Below are 14,366 nucleotides of genomic sequence, written 5' to 3'. Positions count from 1 at the left end.
TGCTTCTGTTTAGCAGTTGATGTGTGCTTGTTCAGGTGGTGTCTATGTGTGTGTATGTCTATGGCCATTGAGTGTGCATGCGTATGGTGTGTGTTTGTGAGCGCAAGTTACCTGTGTCTATGGGTGTTGCTTATGTTTACGCATGTTGTCTGTGTAATGTATATATTGTCTGTGTTAAGGCATTATGTGCTCTTGTGGGTGTTGGGGTGTGCATAATGGTATGTGGTGTGTGTCTGGTGAGGGTACTATGATAGGCGGTATGCATATGTGTAAGGCGGCAAGCTGGCAGAAATGTTAGCACGCCGGGCGAAATGCTTAGCGGTATTTCATATGCCGCTGCGTTCTGAATTCAAATTCCGTCGATATAATCGACTTAATTCGTTTGTCTGCCCTTGTTTGTTCTCTCTGTGTTTATCCCATTCTGGGTAGTAAAGAAATAGGTATGCATATGTGTAGGTGGATGGAAGGGGAGATGTAGGAGACGTGTGGGAAGGCAAGTGTCCAGATGGCCCCTATGCAGAGACAGTTCGAACACACACGGATGTAGCGAATGAGCTGTAGAGCGGAAGTGACGCGAGACTGGGGTGTCATTACCGGATATATATATGAGAGGGCACCCAAAAGAAAAAGGGAATTTGCGATGTCACATTATTCACTTAGTTTTACATGTTAACACTTTTATCTCCTTCAAAGAATTCTCCATTTGAAGCAATGTATCGGTCCAGGCGCGTTGTAAACTACTGGAAGCAGTGCCGGAATTCTAGTGCAGTGATGTTTTTTAAAATCTCCGTCGGTTTATTCTTCACCCCTTCCACATCTAAAAATTCCATAACACCAGGTATGGAAAAAATGTCCGGATCAACTTCCAAATTTTCTTTCAGTTCACGACACGCATTCAATCGTGACTGGTTTTGATCTTTCGTGACAAGATTGGCACAAATTTTGCTGCAATTCTTTTCAATCGCAATTCCTTGATCAAAATTCGTTGGCAGGAGCTCCGGGACTCACTAATCATATCAACAAGTTCTATCTATATAAGACTGGATTGATCCGTCGTTATTACTCCAAGTCCACGTTGGAACGCTCGGATAATCCAGTCTGAATCGATCTGCCTGCCTCTATCGCTTAAGCAGTTCGACAAGGCGAGAGTAATTTGTTCTATTAGTCGAGCCAACGCTGTTCTTAACGTGCGTATGTGAGTACTCTTTATTCACCATCACCCTAGAAGATTCTTGTTTGTAGGTTGGGCACAATCACACCCACCAGATAAGTATTGGTGTTTCTCAACACTACTGTTACCATTTCCTGTTTTCCCCCACTGGTTGTCCCTTTACTTTCTATTATTTTTTCCGCGGTGGCTTTTCTGACCACCTTTGGGGGTTTTCTTGCACCTTTTTGGGAGGGGTTTATTTTTCTCCTTCACTGCTGGTGGTAGCCCCCTGGTTAATGGCCTCCTTGGTTACTTTCTTACAGGTGGTAGCCCTCTGGTTAATGGCCTCATTAGGCTGGGCTACAACCTTCTCATTGCTTATTTCCTCTTTGTTATTACTGGTGGTAGCCTTCTGGGTAATGGCCTCCTTGGCCAAGGCTACCACCTTCTCGTTGTTGGTCTCTATGTTGGTGGTCGCCCCCTGGGTAATGGCCTCCTCTGCCAGGGCTACCACTTTTGCTGCTTTCTCGTTGGTGGGAAGAATTTATTTCACTTTTTTCTTGGGAGGTACACACTCGGCTATCTGGTATCCCTTCCTTTCGCACCGGAAGCACCGAGGTTTTCTCCCTTCCACATTGATGATTCGGGCTGACTCCTCCGCAATCTGTAATCTATCTAGAAGCTCTTCCAAATCAGTAGATGAAGCTTGTACTAGGACTTCCAAAGATTGTCTCTTCCAATTCTGGGAGACACATCTTTTAACCTGGATAACCTCCAGTTTTTCCTCCCTGTTGAAGAGGAGCATGGAAACAACCCATGCTACATCAACATCAGGAGGGATATTTATGATTTTTAACTGGGACGTTCTGCGTCCCAGATATAATGGCAGCAAGGTCATTTTGTCGTTCTGCAAGGTCCGAACAGAATATTCCTTAGCCTTTTCAGCCGACTTGAACTGTTGCGTACTTATTACCTCGAGTCAGGAAGGCAATATCCTTCATTACTGGCCCGAAGCTCTCTTCTATTCTATCTTTTCCTCCTCGAATCGTATCACCTTCTTATTTTTTAGACAGAAAGTTTTGTAAATAACTGTTCTTTCCCTTCTGCACGAAGTTATTTCAGGTGGGTGAGTGGGTGCGGGAATTTACTTTCCCCGTTTCCTTCTGTTATTTTGTCAAACAACAATTGTATTTCCGCCGTTTTTTGCAATGATGATTTCCTGTTGTTGTCCAACAGCAGCGACGTAGATCATAGTTACTGCTTCCACAGTTGACGCCATAATGACACCCAAATTGAATCCTCTACAACGAGGTAATTAATCCTCTACAACAAGGTAAACAAATTATAGTTTATACAAATTCTTCCCCCGTGGGGGAGGGTAACAACCACAATATTACAAGCCGTTAATTAACAATTCAACGACTACAGAATTAAAACAACAACAATGAACCCTGCAACAGGCAACACTTATTTAAACTCACCTACAGATCTCTAAACGTTATTCAATATCCAGAAAAACAGATGATTGTTACAAAAGTGAAAAATATCAATTTTAATTTATTGATGCATTTGGGCAAGTCTATGTTTGGGATCTTTTCGGTTTGAACGGCAGTTTTTTCTAGCGGTGACATATGAAATTGCCACCCATAATTATGACCCTAGTATCGATCTATTGCATTTCAATCTATTTTAGGGTTAGGGTTAGGGTTAAGTTTAGGGGCGGGTTAAAAGGTATCTTTTTTTCTTCACAAATTTAAATAAACCCAATCTGTTTCTTAAACGAGGGACATATTCATACGGCACAGAATGTTGTTTACCTCAATAGACGTCAGTGATTGGTTGAAATTGCAGAAATTGAAGAAAAAAACAACAAATATCTTACAAACTATAGAATTTTCAGAATAAAGACAAGAGAAAAAGATGTTTTATAAACACATTCTACCAGCATACGAAGTTAAAATTTTTTTAGCTACCTAGAAATTATTTTAAAAAGCGCCGTTCAAAAGGAAAAGATCCCTATGTCTGTATTATCAGACAATTGCGAAGAAAATGTTTTAAAAAATTCAAAATTGCAAAAATCCGGTACAAATTCTTCATGGTTCAAAACGTTGCTTAATATTTACTCAACCTCATTTATAGTTTACAGTGGTGTACAGTTAAAATCAACAACCCTTTCAGAATATTTTAATTTTAAAAGTACACAAAAGTCGAAGACGACATTAACTACAACTCGACAGACATTAGACAATACTTACCATGTCACCCAAAATACATAAGACAAAAACAGTTTAATTACAAAGAAAATTATGTTCAGCTGCTTCAAATTTTGAAACTTAGGTTAAAAGACTCCATGCATTAAAATGATGAATAGTACTTGTCAGACAATACACAAAGTTGTTATTTGATAATGTTACAGAAGGTGCGACGGTAATAAAAATTCACAAAAAATACAGACAGAAAAAACATACAAACAAACAAAGCAAATAAAAAAAGACACCACAGCATCTATCATACAGTACAATACACAACCCTGAAATAAGAAACATACAATATTAACATAAAAAAACATTCCATTATTAGCGTTACACTTCAAAATGAAAAATAAACACTTGAGATATATAGAAAAAAAAAGAGAGAAAAGATAACCAATATCCATAAAAGAATCACCTGCGCCAAATACAACAAATATAAAAAACCGTGCGTGAACGCAGTAACTAAGGGTAGCTGAATCAACTTTTTATAAGAAAATATCAAATAATCAAAACATATTTTCAATGTAAGAGATCACATTACATGTTTTTATTCTTTTACTTGTTTCAGTCATTTGACTGCGGCCATGCTGGAAAACCGCCTTTAGTCGAGCACATCGACCCCTGGACTTATTCTTTGTAAGCCTAGTTCTTATTCTATCGGTATCTTTTGCCGAATCGCTAAGTTACGGGGACGTGAACACACCAGCATCGTTTGTCAAGCGACGTTGGGGGGAAATTTTTCCCGGTGTGCTAATGATTCTACCACCTTATTATTAAGGTGGCCCTACACTACTTTAATTTTATTATTATCATCATTATCATCATCATCATTATTATTTTCATCATTATTATTATTTCCACTCTAGGCACAAGCTTTTGAAACTTTCGGGAGAAGGGGTCTAGACGATTATATCGACCCCAGTGCGTAACTGGTACTTATTTCCTTGAGCCCGAAAGGAAAGGCAAAGTCGACCTCGGCAGAATTTGAACTCAGAACGTAACGGCAGACGAAATACCTATTTCTTTACTACCCACATAGGGGTTAAACACAGAGAGGACAAACAAGGACAGACAAACGATTATATAGACCCGAGTGCGTAACTGGTACTTATTTAATCGACCCCGAAAGGATGAAAGGCAAAGTCGACCTCGGCGGAATTTGAACTCAGAACGTAGCAGTAGACGAAATACCGATAAGCATTTCGTCCGGTGTGCTAACGTTTCTGCCAGCTCGCTGCCTTACATATGTAATGAATATCGGAAATGGAATTAATCCGGTGCTCCACCGGTCTAGGGAAAGATGGTGCCTATATTAGAAACTGATACTGACAAAGACCAATATTTTCTTTTCATATTTTAATTCAACAACCTGAAAGCTATAGAAATGAATATTTTCTTTTCAAACCATTTCAAGTCAAATCATTTCACACCTTCATAAAGAAATCGCGCTTGCATGAATATTTGTTTATTTGTATAAAAGTATAAATGAATATTTGTATAAAGGATACAAATTGATTTCCTCGAAAGAAATGTCTTAACAATTTTCAACAAAATTACAAACTAAATTTGCTCGTGTATTGGAAAATGTCAGTTTGAGGCATACACAAATAAACATTTACATACACATACACTCTCGCATAACCTTACTACACGGATATCTACGTGTATATATATATATATATGTATATATATATATTATATATATATATATATATATATATATATATATGTATGTATATGTAAGTATATATATATATATTCATGTATACATTTATGTTTATAAACGTTCATATATATATATATACCTATATATATACATACATATATATACACACATATATATACACACACATATATATATATATACATATATATATACACACACACATATATATACATATATATACACATAAATATACATACACACACACATATATAATTAATAAAAAAACGGAGAAAAAGACAAGAAAATCAACAGCAACGCGAGAACGTTGTGCATACAAAGTATTAACCAGTCGCCAATGGTAGGAAAGAAAGGGTGTTTTACGTTTCGAGCAAAGCACTTCTTCGGAAAGGGGCGGCAGACAAAAATCCCAAATAAAAGGAAGACGGGAGAAAAATGGCCAACCCCACCCCACATATATGTATACATATGTGTATATATATATATTTATGTAAGTATATATATATATATATATATATATATATATATATATATATATATATATATATATATAATATATATATATATATATATATACATATATATATACATTCACACACACACATACAATCATGTATGTATATATGATTGTATGTAAATTTGTATGTGTTGATGTATATATGTAAGATGTCCATTTCGTTTTCTTTTGAAGCAATAGCTGTGCTTGACGCCTTTTAAAGTGAGGAAAAGTTTCGCACAGAGCTAACCCCACTCTCTAAACTACAAAGCATGATTAAAAATGAAGTGCAAGTCGACATCATCGGGGGCACTTGCAGTTGCAAGCGTTATATCAGAGTGTCCTCCTTCCTGTCTTTGCCCAATCAAAGGCTAAAAACAAGACAGAAGTGAGGGATTTGAATTCAGAGTTACTTTCTCCTATATAGTAAGCTTTCACCACGGCTTTGTTACACACTGGAACACCATCCACCCCTTATTTATTTACACACACACACACACAAACGCACGCGCACACACACACTCACACGCACAGTCGCACACAGGTAAAATTTTGAAAATATAGATAAATTAAAAATAAAAATAAAAATATAACTATATATAAAAACATGTCGAAAGGTTTCATACTTTGGTACCGCTTCCACCTGCCAGCCAGCACAACTGTTCATTATGTACAAATCTTTGGCGAGACTCAAGAGGCATATAAGGGTCTTACATTGCATTATCAACGACTTATTTCAATGATTCTTTCTAGAAATGGCTTTGCTCGTATACAAGAAAGCAGCCACCATGTATGTATACATGTATGTATGCATCTATGTATGTATGTATATATGTATGTATGTATGTATGTATGTATGTATGTATGTATGTATGTATGTATGTATGCATGTATGTACGTACGTACAGCTGGACACGTATTGCTTCACCAAATGAGGGTTTAGCAAATCAAAGCTGGACAATGGCTCATGTGTGAATTCAGGCCACTTTCGCTATTGCCACTGGAATTATGAAGAAGGTTTGATGGTGTTGGTGTGGGAGTCTTGGTTGGTTGAACGACCAGCACGACGATATTATTATAGCGGGCACAGTTACATAGCTACATACTCACATACATATATACGAACGGGAACGTGAAACTCTGAGTAACAGTTTTTGTGATATCTTTGCAGCTTTATTAATAAAGTATCTGTTTCAACAAACGAGTTCACATTAAGAATATTGCAAAATGAATATATATATGTATATATATATATATATATAATATATATATATATATGTATGTATGTATGTATGTATGTATGTATCTATGTATCTATGTATCTATGTATTTATGTATGCATATCAGTGTGTGTGTATAAAAACACACACACTTCCACGCATATGTACACAACTCGTACATACACACACACATGAGTGTGTGTATATGTAAGTTGCGTATAAATGTATGACTGTTTTTACTCACAAGCATACAGGGCGCAAATGTGTCTTACGATAATGGTATATCCTACTTTTACACCCAATGAGATTTTAACCTATATAAATAGATTATCTCACCACCCTATAAACATGATTAAGAACTTAGTTCGAATTGATTCACTAGATGATAGATTATATCCTCGTGTGAGTAAATTTTATCGGTTTACTAATCACATTTTCATAAAACCCAAGTGATAAATAAATTTAGAGATAAAATTTTACTACATTCCACCTGCTAACAGTATTAGAAATAGTAAAAGTAGACAGACATGTATCTACTTGTATAATCTTACCTGCAATAGAGTTGTAGTAACACCTTTAGCAAATATATTATCTTCTCTATTTAGAGAAACCCACTCTTTAGAACAAATTGTATAGAAATTTAAAGATAAATACGATTAGTATATCTGATTGAATCTCATCTAATATATCTCACAAAATATTTTTATAGAACACGCTATAAGAAATAAGCTTTGTTAAAGCAGATATCCCAGTAATGATAAAGTAAATTCTAGTTGTTAGCTAAGTACCTGGTATACAAATGTTTAATGCAAACATTTACTTTCAATAATGCTTGTCTCTTTCGTGCATATATTTAAATCACGATATCTTTACCATACGCATTCCTTTAGAAACTATGAATTTAATCTATAGAACGGGAGGAAAAACAATAGAAACTTATGTCCTGAAATGAAGCATTATTGTAATGCAGCTGAGGCAAACCAAGAACCCTGTTTTTGATATATATATATATATATATATATATATATATAAACCGAGTGTACCAGAAAAATTGTCCAAATTTTAGATTCCGCTTCGAACTATTGTATCTAAGAAATGCTTAAAAGTTAACTTCATTGAATTATCATAATTTTTTCCGAAATTATTGGACTGTACTTTGAGCAAGAAAAAATGTTGATTACTCTCCAACTTCGCCAGAAAAATCTTGATGAAATTAATCATGAACGAAAAAGACATTTTTATAATTAGCCATGGCTCAGGATTCAGAGCTCGGAATAAAATTCGAATGGAAGCTTAACATTTTATTTCAAAGTTTCTGGCCGAAATTCTACCTGTTTGGCATCAAGAGTTGCTCCGCCTTTGGCAATGACGTGTTCAACTCTCTCCTGGACTGCACCACAATGACTTCTTTCTACGTCGTGCGGATGGAACTTTCGAGGGCTTGAAGCTTACTGTGGGGTTTCTCACAAGCTTTTGTGACCAGTTCATTCCAGATGCTGAAGTCTAAAGGGTTCAAACTAACTGATGAAGGGGACCAAGTGTCCTTAACCTAAAACTTGATCTCAATCCTATCCCAGAGAATATTTTGAGCCGCTACACTTGTATAAGAAGAAGCTCCATTTTGTTGGAATGTATACTTGAAGTTCTTAGCGATTTTGTTGGGATTTCCCCCGTCTCTTGCCCCAGAATATTCAGAAAGAATCCAGGTCTTTACATCTTTCAAATTCAAATTCTGAACATAAGAAATTCCTGTCAGTTCTGAGCCTTCTCAAAGATGATCAATGGTATCTTCTTGCTATCGGAGGCCACGCAGGCGGAAGACATCACCTTGGCAGGTATTTTGCACCTGAAAGTGACATTTTGAACTTCTCTTGTGAGGAGCTGAAGACAGAACGCAGTTGTTGCATCAGTTTATGTGCGTATCTTGGGTGAAATTCTTCTCATCTCTGTAACAAATTACTTTAGGATTATGTCTAACTTTGTTCAAGATGACCTTCACCCTTTATAGCTTTTAACATTTTGTCGTGGAATGACAAGGTGTCTCACAAGTCTCAGTACGACTTCATTTTCAAGTCTTCTGTCACTGCTCTTTGAATTGTCATAGCTGGAACTCCTTTCTTATGTGGCAAGCGTGTTAAGGATTGAGCTGGATCTCTTCCAATTGATGTCTTCAGCTCCAACTTGAAATGATGATCCCTCTTGCAGTTACGACCACCTGATCCAGTTTTCCTTCCCACTATTTCCTCTCTTTCAAACTTATTCACAATTCTCGTGATGGTTCTTGAATGATCTTTGCAAATGGAACCAGATAATGAATGTTGGTACCATTACTGAAGGCCTACTTGTTCTTAGCCCTCTCAACATTGCTAATTTGGGAAGACATGATTTGACTGGCATAAAGCTATTTCAGCCTGTTCTATTTCTAGCTAAATACTTCAATAGATATTTACTGATTCTTACAGAAACTGGTATATTATGGCCTGACGTCTTATCTGGTAAAAATGTAAAATTGCAAATCTATTTGTTTATTGATTTCAAGACGTTTTAAAAAATTATGAGTGTGACAATTTTGCTGTTACACCCGGTTTATATATATACATACACACACACACACACATACACACACACACGCACACACACACACATATATATATCAATTAATAGTTATCTCTAAGCTAACCTGGCAGTCCAGGAAAATAGGACGAATGCTGCCGTTGATTATCAATTAAATATAAGGCTATAATCTATGTAAGATTTTTGGGAGTACGCAAGAAGGAGTATTTCTACTGTCTGGATTGTCACTGTATCTCTGATTCAAAATGATTAACCCAACAGTCATCCTGGTTTAGGACAGAGTCAAGGAAACCTGGATATGTCTCAGACAATGAGATATTCCTGTGATCTGATGAATCTGGTGTGCTTTTGATCAGGTGTCAAGAGATATGGCATCCAAGGAGCAGAAACCTTCGTCATGTCAAGTTCATTGTGCAGAATATTTTCAACTCTTTCACGGGATATGCTAATAGATTTATTGTCACTTGCCTGTTGTCCATCACCATCTGGTGAACAAGATCAACGTTTTTCTTGGTGGTGGGAGTTGCAAGACGTCCAGATGTTGGGTCATCTTCAAAACGCTCCGTTCTTAAACCATGTTTCTGTAGGTACTTCTTAACACTACGATGCCAAATTTTGTCTTCTTTCAAGAGAAGTCGCTACTAGTTAAATTTGAAGTGTTCATTAAACAGTGACATGTCAGTTTATCTGGACAGAAAAATGCAGCTATTAATAAGAAGAGTTAAGTTTAACACATGCAAGGTTTTATAGCTCTAGCATTGCTCCTTCATAGTCAGCCTATGAACTTTTCAGCCCACCCTCGTGTGTACACACACAGAGACACGCACACATACACACACACACACCACACACACACACACACACACACAGACACGCACACACACACACGCACACACACACAAACACACACACGTGTGTGTGAGTCTGTGCGTTTGTATGTGCATAAGTGTGCTTATATAAATGCATACGCATATACACACCCACACACATATTTTCTTACGTTGAATTAAATTGGAGAACGTGGAATAGTAAAAGTTGAATTAAATTGGAAAACGTGGCATAGTAAAAGTATGTAAGGAAAAGTCACCACAATTTGAGATGCTAATGAAAATTCGTTTAATAAAAGAAAAGCCCGTTAAATAAAAATGTTTCCAATAGAAGTAATATTTTTATAATTACCTATTCACACATTGGGACTTAGTTTTGCTAGTATGTGATAGCGTTTACTGACAATGAATGCTTGTGAGACTTTTCAAGTATTGTTAATATGAAATGAATACGATTGAAGAACCCTAACAAAAACTTCGATTAAGAGTAATTTCCCACGAGAGAAGACCTCATTAAGGATTAATTTTAAATTACCTAGAGTTTGAAAGAAATTACAATAGTTTCTTAAATACACTTGTAATGTGAATATGAGTATATTTTTTTGTGCATATATGCATGAGTGTAAGGGTGTGTGTGTGTGTGTGCTCACTTTCTGCTCTATGCAATAAGGAAATGTGCAAAATCCAGTTCAGAGTAAGAGTAATTTTAATAGTTAACACCAGTCAGTATAATGCATTGAGGTGGATAAAGATTTGGTAGTTAATGGCTTGTCATAAGTAAATGATGATAAACAGAAAATATAGCATTCTATACAGGTTGAACTTGAACGATGAAATGTGCAAAATAATCGCGCGTTTAAAAAGTGGTTTTCTTTTTAAGAACGCCCTTTGACTTTATGTGATGTGATAGGTTATTATCAAGGTAAAATATGCAACAACAAAACAATATATATACAGGAATTCGACAAAATAATAGAAACACCTTTAGCTTTCAAACAAATTTATTTTAGTACTGGGCAGGACCGTCTGTGGCAGTAATTACAGCTTGAATTCTACCAGGTATGGATACGTACAAAAATTGAATTGTTTCCAAAGGGATGTTTGTCCATTCTTCAGCTAAAACAGTCTCCAGTTCTTGTAGTGATGATGGTGGGAGGATATGGACTCCTTACATGTTTTTCTAAAACGCACCATAAATGTTCAATAATATTGAGATCTGGGGACTGTAGTGACCAGGTAAGCTGTTTAACTTCACTACAATGTTCATCGTGCCATTCAGTAACAACCGTAGCTGTGGTAATTGGTGCTTTATCATCCTGAAAGATTGCGTTTCCCTCCGGCAACAGTTCCGCAACCAGAGGTTGAATTTAATTAGGTAAAATGCTTAAATAGTCTTGACTATTAATTCTACCACGAAGAGAAAGCATTGGCCCAGCGGATTTCCAAGATATAGCCTCCACCAGACCAGATACTTGTCCATGTTTAACAGCCGGAAGAAAGCAGTCTGAGTCAAATGCTTCATTTGGCAGTCTCCACACGTATACTCGGCCAGTGGAAATAAGGTAAAAGATGACTCGTCCGAGAAAATAACATTCTTCACTACTCTAGGGGTAAATTCTGTAGGTTTTTACTCCACTCTAAACGCTTTGCAACGTTTGTTTTTAAAAGTAGTGGTTTTTTGATAGAAGCCTTCCCGTGAAATCCGACGTGAAATCGCTCTCAGTGAGCGAACAGTTTTTGTGGAAACTGGGTTCTCGAGGAATATTGTTTCGACGAGGAGGTTTTTCCCTCTTTCTCAAAGGCTGCCATAACCTTCGAGACAGTACCTCTTGATACACCAAATATTTCGGTTGTTTTCGTTACGCAGCGCCTGCCATACGAGCAGCAACAATTTGACCTCTTTGAGAGTCCGATAGATCTGTCATTTTAATGAATTTTAATTACCTTTTCCTGATGATACATGAAAAGAAACAGCAATTTTAGCCAAACATATTAAGCAACACTAAAAATAAATAAAAGAAACATAAAAATAACCAAGCTTTTAACACTTTTATAGATATTTCAAAATTATAATGCTATGATGCTTGGTGTTTCCATTATTTTGTCCAACCTCTGTATATGTTACAATGTGCAGGGCATATATCAACCCTTCAAAAACAAAAACTCAATTTCATTAAACAACGTTATGTCGCACTAACTGTCGCTCGATCACTGATACAACTTTACTATGAGACTCTGTGAGCAACCACGTCGAAGTTAGTACGATGGATATTTTGACACCAGGTATTCAACATTTAAATGAGGCTAAGAGTTCTTGTTTTTTAAATGGTTAATATGTGTATTCCAAGTTATAATTGTTTTAGGTTAAACACAAATTCTCTGATCAAATTTCTTGCCATTCAAGTACACTTTTGCGTTTTTGCTGTGGCATGGCCGTGAAAGATCTACTCGAACAGCTTGACCCCAGTATTAATTTTTTTAACAATCTGCTATTATTCTGTGGCCACACACACACGCACACACACACACACACACACACACATACACACACACACACACACACATTTACAATGGGTTTCTTTCAGTTTCTGTCCACGAAATCCACTCAAGGTTTTGGTCCGCATTGGGGTTATAGTAGAAGGCACTTGCCATCGGTGCCACGCAGTGGAAGTGAACAGGGAACCATGTGGTTGGGAAGTAAACTTCTTACCACAGAGTCACACGTGCACCTATATATATATATATATATATATATATATATATATATATATATATATATGTATCCGAGTTCAAATTCCGCCGAGGTCGACTTTGCTTTTCATCCTTTCGGGGTCGATAAATTAAGTACTACTTACGCACTGGAGTCGATGTAATCGACTTAATCTCTTTGTCCGTCCTAGTTTGTCCCCTCTATGTTTAGCCCCTTGTGGGTAGTAAAGAAATATATATATATATATATATATATATATATGTATCTACACAAATCTCAAAGCTTCCATACACACACAATATTCAAAGTCGTTGAACGCAATAAAATTACAGTAAGATATTAAAAGAATTAAATAAAACAAGTTACTATGTGTGAAAGTAATAAAAGTGAACTCATATAAGGTTATATGTGTGTAAGTGTTCGGAGAAAGAATTTAAAAAGCCTACAAAATAAAAAGATTAGTATAAAAGAGTAACAGAAATAATATAAATCAAACTAAAATAAATTCTAGAAAGAATGATTTGTGTGCACATTTGCATATAATAAATACAAGCATAAATATGTCCATACTCAAAGGAAAACATTCTGGCGCAGAAGAACGCAAGATGCCAACATAAATATGTGCATTTATATACACACATATACACACAGACACTCTGACATACTCACAGACGTATGTATTGTCAAAGGTCGTTGAACGTAAAGGAAGTACGGTTAGTTATTAAAAGTTATATCACATGACTAAATACCATACGTGGTGTATGTGTGTGTGTGTGTGTGCAGAGAAAAGAAATAAATTGGCAGAATCATGAGAAAATGAAAAAAGTATGAATGCAGGATGAAAAAATGAAATGTAAAGTATAAAATTCAATAACAAATATTACAAAATATGCTTCGGCGAAATGTACAAAATCAAGATATTGAGGTGAAACTATTGAGGAAAGATACTAAAAGTTAGTCATATTGTGGACAACAATATTAAGTAGAAGGATAAGAATTGTAAAAGCTAATGATCCGGAGTCCTTGACTAAAGCTAAGTGAAATAGCTCTCAGGAATTATCATTATTAAAATGAACAAAAGCGTACAAGTAGATGAACGGTCCTAGAAACCGAAGGAAACACAGACATATTATAAAGTTTTCGACATTTCTAAAATAAATAAATAATACTGCTTGAAATGAAATTCAGGTTCACACCGCCATCATTGCTCACAATGGTTAGCAGGTTTATCGTAGCTACAGTTAGTAATAATGATACGATTCCTATTAAGATTATTACTACACATTGGGTTCGTGCCATAATCACTCACCTTGTTAGATATTTTTTGTTATATTTGGAAGGAATATTGCGTACAGTATTGCCAACTTTAATGATTAGTAGATCGTTTTAATATTAGTAACCCATATTATTAGGTATGTTGGAAATTGTGGCATATGACACACACACACATATA

The sequence above is a fragment of the Octopus sinensis genome, linkage group LG3, assembly GCF_006345805.1.
Source record: "Octopus sinensis linkage group LG3, ASM634580v1, whole genome shotgun sequence".
NCBI lineage: Eukaryota > Metazoa > Mollusca > Cephalopoda > Octopoda > Octopodidae > Octopus > Octopus sinensis.
The sequence above is the reverse complement of the archived record's forward strand: the minus strand, read 5'-3'. Positions refer to the sequence as shown.